Source organism: Salvelinus sp. IW2-2015, linkage group LG20, assembly GCF_002910315.2.
Source record: "Salvelinus sp. IW2-2015 linkage group LG20, ASM291031v2, whole genome shotgun sequence".
Classification (NCBI taxonomy): Eukaryota; Metazoa; Chordata; class Actinopteri; order Salmoniformes; family Salmonidae; genus Salvelinus; species Salvelinus sp. IW2-2015.
The window spans coordinates 67507492-67515992 of NC_036860.1; the positions used below are offsets into that span (position 1 = coordinate 67507492).

Genomic DNA, 8501 nt, shown 5'->3' on the forward strand with positions numbered 1-8501 from the left:
ACTCTTAATGATCGGGCTATGAAAAACAACTGACATTTACTCCTGAGGTGCTGACCTGTTGCACCTCGACAAACCCGTGATTATTATTTATTTTGACCCTGCTGGTCATCTATGAACATTGAACATTTGGGCCATGTTCTGTTATGATCTTTCACCCGGCACAGCCAGAAAGAGGACTGGCCACCCCTGAAGTAGCCTGGTTCCTGCTCTAGGTTTTTTCCTAGTTTCTGCCTTTCATGGGAGTTTTTCCTAGCTACTGTGCTTTCTACAACCTGCATTGCTGCTGTTTGGGGTTTTTAGGCTGGTTTCTGTACAGCACTTTTGAGATATCAGCTTGATGTAAGAAGGGCTATATAAATACATTTGATTTGATTTGATCCTTCCTATCCTTCATCCTTCCTTCATGCCTTCCATCCTTCCTTCATCCTCCTCTTCCTTTCATCCTTCCTATCCTCCTATCCAACATCCATCCATCCATCCATCCATCCATCCATCCTCCATCCTTCCTTCCTTCCTTCCTTCCTTCCTCCTTCCTTCCTTCCTTCCTTCCTTTCCTTCTTCCTTCTCCTCCTTCCTTCCTTCCTTCCTCCTGCCATCCCAACTCATGCCATTCTTCCTATCCATCATCCATCCATCCATCCATCCATCCATCCAACTATCCATCCTTACTTCCATCATCTATCCATCCATCCTTCCTTCTATCCTGCCATCCATCCTTCCCTATAATAGACTGGAGCAATCTTAGCTCTAATTATAGATTATCTAATTTATATTTCCTTTATATTTTCTGATCAGGGATGATGCAGTAAACAATTAGGCCAAAAAAAAACTAAAGAACTGTGAAGTGTATTATGTTTACCAAAGGTCAGATGATTAGTATTTCACACTGCTGGAAGCAATTTAACGATATGAAGCCAAGGTTAGAAATCACAAGTATACATAGTTAGTCCGGTAATCCGTTTCAATCATGTGCATTTTTTTCTTCGTTCATATTCACTAGCATCATTGACGGAAGCCTGTCCCATTCTGAAAAGCTGTACCCAACTCAGGGTTGGGTCATTTCCATTTAAATTCATCAATTTAAGAAGACATTTGAATTGGAATGGCAGTTTACTTCCTGAATTATTAAATTGAAATGGAATTGAAGCCCAAGCCGTACAAGCTACAACACATAAAGTATGAGGCCAGGACAGGCTACCAGAACGGTCTTCATCTTAGACACAGAACAGACAGAGCTAATGAAGAGGAAATGGAAGTGTATGAATACTGTACCTTATTTTACCTGTAAGGAACACACACCTGACAAAAGCTATTTTCACATCCAGGACAGGTTTCACTGCAGTAATAGAAGAAATCCCTCCTCATAAATACCTGCCAAAGACACAAACAGAGAGAGGGGAGAGGCTAGAGATTAGAGGCTAGAGATTAGAGGCTAGAGGTTAGAGGCTAGAGGTTAGAGGCTAGAGATCAGAAGTTAGAGGCTAGAGATTAGAAGTTAGAGACTAGAGATTAGAAGTTAGAGACTAGAGATTAGAGAATAGAGGTTAGAGGCTAGAGATCAGAAGTTAGAGGCTAGAGATTAGAGCTAGAGGTTAGAGGCTAGAGATCAGAAGTTAGAGGCTAGAGATTAGAGACTATAGGTTAGAGGCTAGAGGTTAGAGGCTAGAGATCAGAAGTTAGAGGCTAGAGATTAGAGGCTAGAGATTAGAGGCTAGAGATCAGAAGTTAGAGGCTAGAGGCTAGAGATCAGAAGTTAGAGGCTAGAGAATTAGAGGCTAGAGATTAGAGGCTAGAGATCAGAAATTAGAGGCTAGAGGTTAGAGGCTAGAGATTAGAGACTAGAGGTTAGAGCTAGAGATTATATTAGAGGCTAGAGATTAGAAGTTAGAGGCTAGCTCTCTTGAGGTTAGAGGCTAGAGGTTAGAGGCTAGAGATTAGAGGCTARAGATCAGAAGTTAGAGGCTAGAGGTTAGAGGMTAGAGATTAGAAGTTAGAGATTAGAAGCTAGAGGTTAGAGACTAGAGATTAGAGGTTTATTTCTTTATTCACTATTTTATTCACTACTGGGTAGGTTGTCTGAGAACACATTCTTACAGCAAGAACCTGGAACAGAGGTTGCAAGGGAGAGGAGGGACTTTCTAGAGACTGAATATTTAGACAGCTGGTCACAGATCTGTTTTTAGCTGTACAGCCATCTACTATAGATAGGTTAGAGTTTAGAGTTTAGAGGCTAGAGTTTAGAGGCTAGAGATCAGAGAGTGGTTGCTACCTAAGGTTTCTATGGGAATGTGGTGGAGCTTGTCTGGGTCGTATTGTAGATACTGAGCCTTCCAAAAAGTAAAGACTACAGCTACACCCAAGGTGACCTCAACAACCTATCGACTGACTGTTGACTATATTGACTGACTGACGTAGCTTACAGCTCAGTCCCTGAGGTTTGTGAACATTCATTGATTGATCACCACAATGAACCATTTAACAGACCATCAGACCCCCAAGAAAGCCAAGCAGCTCCAGACCTGTCCCTGTTCCCAACCCACTACTACACCACCTCCACCAACGGGCCATATAGCAATGAAAATAAAGTGCAGCAGTACTACACTCATAAACAGGCAGGTTCAATATTTCACACTGTGGTAAATAAATAACTTAAGATCTGAATACATATGAGATGAGCTGCGGCTCAGATGACGAGTACTGAAACATATTGTAGGAACTCTTTTCAGAAATAAAGACAATGCACAGTATAAAAATATTCAGACAGAAAGACTTGGCCCCAGCAGTTCTAGGGTTCTCAAGGGTACATTTTCATGTCTGGCAGCAAGACAACAAAAAAATAAAGAAATGTCTGGATTACTCCTATACCTTGATCTAGCATAATGGATCATGACTACTGTACAGGAGACATGAGCAGTCAGAAAACGATCTGAGATGGACTGATTAAATACAGTTTGAGGGCCTGATGAAAAACAGTTTGAAGGCCTGATGAAATACAGTTTGAAGGCCTGATGAAATACAGTTTGAAAGGCCTGATGAAATACAGTTTAAGGCCTGATGAAATACAGTTTGAAGGCCTGATGAAATTACAGTTTTGAAGGCCTGATGAAATACAGTTTGAAGGCCTGATGAAAATACAGTTTGAGAGCCTGATGAAATACAGTTTTGAGGGCCTGATGAAATACAGTTTGAGGGCCTGATGAAAAACAGTTTGAGGGCCTGATGAATACAGTTTGAAGGCCTGATGAATACAGTTTGAAGGCCTGATGAAAATACAGTTTGAAGGCCTGATGAAATACAGTTTGAGCCTATGAAATACAGTTTGAAGCCTGATGAAATACAGTTTGAGGGCCTGATGAAAATACAGTTTGAAGGCTGATGAAATACAGTTTGAAGGCCTGATGAAATACAGTTTGAGGCCTGATGAAATACAGTTTGAGGGCCTGATGATACAGTTTGAAGGCCTGATGAAATACAGTTTGGAAGGCCTGATGAAATACAGTTTGAGGGCCTGATGAAATACAGTTTGAGGCCTGATGAAATACAGTTTGAAGGCCTGATGAAATACAGTTTGAGGGCCTGATGAAATACAGTTTGAGGCCTGATGAAATACAGTTTGAAGGGCCTGATGAATACAGTTTGAAGGCCTGATGAAATACAGTTTGAAGGCCTGATGAAAATACAGTTTGAAGGCCTGATGAAATACAGTTTGAAGCCTGATGAAATACAGTTTGAAGGCCTGATGAAATACAGTTTGAAGGCCTGATAAATACAGTTTGAAGGCCTGATGAAATACAGTTTGAGGCCTGATGAAATTACAGTTTGAAGGCCTGATGAAATACAGTTTGAGAAGGCCTGATGAAATACAGTTTGAGGGCTGATGAAAATACAGTTTGAGGGCTGATGAATAAGTTTTGAGCCTGATGAAATACAGTTTGAAGGCCTGATGAAATACAGTTTGAGGGCCTGATGAAATACAGTTGAGGGCCTGATGAAATACAGTTTGAGGCCTGATGAAAACAGTTGAGGCTGATGAAATACAGTTTGAAGGCCTGATGAAATACAGTTGAAGGCCTGATGAATACAGTTTGAGGGCCTGATGAAATACAGTTTGAAGGCTGATGAAATACAGTTTGATGGGTATATTTTTTGATCCACAGTGGAGTGCAGTGGGATTCAAATGTATTTCATTTAATACAAAGGGTTCCTCTTCGGAAGAAAAAGCCTTCTAAGAATAGCTAGCTGGTGTCGTTCAGGAGTCAGACAATATGCTAATATGTTGATTACTTCCTGGTATATGCTGTAGGCGTATTTGTCTCCCCCACCTCACCCCCTGTGGGGAAACCAAGAACGAAGTCCAATGGCACCTATTCACTACATACAGTAGTGCACTACTTTTGACCAGAGTCTATGGGCCCTAGTCAAAAGTAGTGCACCAGATAGGGAAAAGGGTACCATTTGGAACACAGAGAGACAGCGCAAGACTTAACTATTCAGAAAAAGTGCTTTATATTTCAGACATTATGAAACATTCAGACAGAACAACCAATTACCAAATGGAAGATGCTCGAATATTACTTAGTGGATTAATGACAACCCTAATAGTGAGGTCATTTCCATTAGTGAGGGTTGTAGGGTTGTCATTCTCAGTAGTGAGGTTGTAGGGTTGTCATTCTCGTAGTGAGGGTTGTCCATTCTCAATAGTGAGGTTGTCATTCCTCAATAGTGAGGGTTGTCATTCTCATAGTGAGGGTTGCATTCTCATTAGTGAGGTTGTCATTCTCAATAGTGAGGGTTGTCATTCTCATTAGTGAGGGTTGTCATTCTCATTAGTGAGGGTTGTCATTCTCAATAGTGAGGGTTGTCATTCTCATTAGTGAGGGTGTCATTCTCATTAGTGAGGGTTGTCATTCTCAGTAGTGAGGGTTGTCATTCTCAATAGTGAGGGTTTGTCATTCTCAATGTGAGGGTTGTCATTCTCATTAGTGAGGGTGTCATTCCAGTAGTGAGGGTTTCATTCTCAATAGCGAGGGTTGTCATTCTCTCATTAGTGAGGGTTGTCATTCTCATTAGTGAGGTTGTCATTCTCAGTAGTGAGGGTTGTCATTCTCAATAGTGAGGGTTGTCATTCTCATTAGTGAGGGTTGTCATTCTCATTAGTGAGGGTTGTCCTTTCTCATTAGTGAGGGTTGTCATTCTCAATAGTGAGGGTTGTCATTCTCAGTAGTGAGGTTGTCATTCTCAATAGTGAGGGTTGTCATTCTCAATAGTGAGGGTTGTCATTCTCAATAGTGAGGTTGTCATTCCAGTAGTGAGGTTGTAGGGTTGTCATTCTCAGTAGTGAGGGTTGTCATTCTCAGTAGTGCGGGTTGTCATTCTCATTAGTGAGGGTTGTCATTCTCAGTAGTAGAGGTTTGTCATTCTCAGTAGTGAGGGTTGTAGGGTTGTCATTCTCAGTAGTGAGGGTTGTCATTCTCAGTAGTGAGGGTTGTCATTCTCAGTAGTGAGGTTGTCATTCTCAATAGTGAGGGTTTGTCATTCTCAATAGTGAGGGTTGTCATTCTCAAGTGAGGGTGTCATCTCAATAGTGAGGGTTTGTCATTCTCATAGTGAGGGTTGTCATTCTCAATAGTGAGGGTTGTCTTTCTCAATAGTGAGAGTTGTCATTCTCATTAGTGAGGGTTGTCATTCCTCAGTAGTGAGGGTTGTCATTCTCAGTAGTGAGGTTGTCATTCTCAATAGTGAGGTTGTAGGGTTCATTTCTCATTAGTGAGGGTTGTCATTCTCAATAGTGAGGGTGTCATTCTCATTAGTGAGGGTTGTAGGGTTGTATTCTCATTAGTGAGGATTGTCATTCTCAATAATGAGGGTTGTAGGGTTGTCATTCTCAGTAGTGAGGGTTGTAGGTTGTCATTCTCAATTAGTGAGGGTTGTCATTCTCAGTACTTGAGGGTTTCATTCTCATAGTGAGTCATTCTCATAGTGAGGGTGTCATTCTCAATAGTGAGGGTTGTCATCTCATAGTGAGGGTTGTTGGTGTCATTCTCAATAGTGAGGGTTGTCATTTTCTCAATAGTGAGGGTTGTCATTCTCAATAGTGACGGGTTGTCATTCTCAATAATGAGGGTTGTAGGTTGTCATTCTCAGTAGTGAGGGTGTAGGTGTCATTCTCAGTAGTGAGGTTGTCATTCTCATTAGTGAGGTTCACATTCTCTGTACTGAGGGTTGTCATTCTCAGTAGTGAGGGTGTCATTCTAGTGAGTTCATTCTCATTATGAGGCTTGTCTTCTCAATAGTGAGGTTGTCATTCTCAGTAGTGAGGGTTGTCTTCTCATTAGTGAGGTTGTCATTCTCAATAGTGAGGTTGTCATTCTCAGTAGTCCACATTGGCTGCATAATCACATTACTTTGTCAGCAATAACTACTGGCATCAAATCCTATACAACCCAACTCCCCCTCTCTCTTCCCCTCCCACTATCCCAACTCCCCCTCTCTCTTCCCTTCCACTATCCCGACCTCCCCTCTCTCTTCCCTTTCTACTATCACTTCCTCCACCCTCTCACTCCCCCTCTACCGTCCTTCTCCCCTCCCCACTCCCCCTCTCCCTGACAGCCTCATTGTCTCTGTCACCAGGATGTGTTTTGAAGGGCAGCCTCATCAGGAATCTGGAATGGAGCCTTGACATAGGCTGCGTCCTATATGAAACCCTCTTCCCTTTAAAGTGCACTACGTTTGACCACTATATAGGGAACAGGATGCCATCTGAGATGCACGCATTGCCGTAGAGCGGGAGTCGGAGGGGAGGGAAGAGAGAGGGGATTTGGGATAGTGGGAGGGGAAGAGAGAGGGGGAGTGATAGTGGGAGGGGAAGAGAGAGGGGGAGTTGTGATAGTGGGAGGGGAGAGAGAGGGGGAGTGGGATAAGTGGGAGGGAAGAGAGAGGGGGATTTGGATAGTGGAGGGGAAGAGAGAGGGGGGAGTTGGATAGTGGGAGGGGAAGAGAGAGGGGGATTTGGATAGTGGGAGGGAAGAGAGAGGGGGAGTGATAGTGGGAGGGAAGAGAGAGGGGAGTTGGATGGGGGGAAGAGAGAGGGGGGAAGTGGAGGGATAGGAGAAGGAGGCGAGGTAAGAATTAAGGATGACTCTCCCATGACTCTGGTTCTCTTATACAGTGTGTCGTGGTCAGCTCCTGAACGCCATGTTCTTTCAGCAGGTGCACCCATGGAAATGGGAGGACATTTATGAATGAATAGATTAGCAAAGAGAGTCATCTATGTCTATGAATCACAAGTAATGAGACAGTTTTCCTGGGCAAGTATTGTTCCATGAAGGCATCAAACACAATACAAACAATACTATATATACACTACAACACAATATAACATACACCACAGTATAATACAATACAACACAATATAATACAATACAACACAATACTAATAATCACTACAACACAATATAACACACCACAGTATAATACAAACAACACATAAATACAATAAACACAATATAATACAAACACAGTATAATACAATACAACACACATACATAAATACACTAGAACACAATATAACACAACACAACACAATATAACACACCACAGTAATAATACAATACACAAAACACAATATAATACCACCAACACAATATAAACAATACAAAATCACAAACAATATAATCACCAACACATATAATACACCAACACAATATATACAATACAACACATATAATACACCAACACATATATAATACAATACAACACAAATATAATACACACACAATAAATACATTAAACACATATAATACAATAACCAATTAAACATAAAACCAATACAACACAATAAATACAACAATACAATACAATACACACAACATAATACAATAGAATACAATACAATGCTCTGAATTCCTGTGCTTTGGACACTGGATATCTGTGTTCAGGTTGTGAGGAGGAGACTTACTATTGTTGTTGTAGATGTGACAGCAAGCACACAAGCCATTTCACAAACGTGCAGTGGGTTAATAATTGCACATTGCCTGAATGAGAGGAATTAAAATGTCTAAAACAGTGTATTTAACCTGGCATCCTTATCACCGAACAGTTTTGCTTTAATCTAGGTCAACATTGACATTGATACACCGCAGCGCAGGTAGATCTCCAGATGGCTAAATCCAAAGCCATCTGTAAAAAGAACATAGGAAATTAAAATTCTGATGGCAATGACTGTACAATGGTAGTCGCAATGACAGTCACAATGGCAGTCACAACGACAGTCGCATGAACAGTCACAATGACAGTCACAATGGTAGTCGCAATGACTGTCACAATGACAGTCACAATGGTAGTCGCAATGAGAGTCACAATGGCAAGTCACAATGACAGTCACAATGACAACTGCACAATGACAATCACAATTGGTAAGTGCTCACAATGACGGTCACAACGACAGTCACAGATGACAGTCACAATGGCAGTCACCAAATGACATCACAAGTGTAGCCACA

General features: G+C 41.5%; 1 protein-coding gene across 9 annotated transcripts in view; it reads right to left on the reverse strand.

Annotated features, from left to right (window-relative positions):
• mapk10 (mitogen-activated protein kinase 10) overlaps positions 1 to 8501 on the reverse strand; it is a 165041-nt gene that overhangs the window by 108757 nt on the left and 47783 nt on the right. The window contains exon 2 of one of the 9 annotated variants that reach the window (XM_024012644.3): positions 1283 to 1371. The exons of 7 other annotated variants lie outside the window; for them this stretch is intronic. The gene's annotated coding sequence lies outside the window, so the exon portion shown is untranslated. Of the gene's footprint in view, positions 1 to 1272; positions 1372 to 8501 lie in introns of all 9 variants that reach the window. One more of the 9 variants, XM_024012643.3, reaches the window with a different exon arrangement.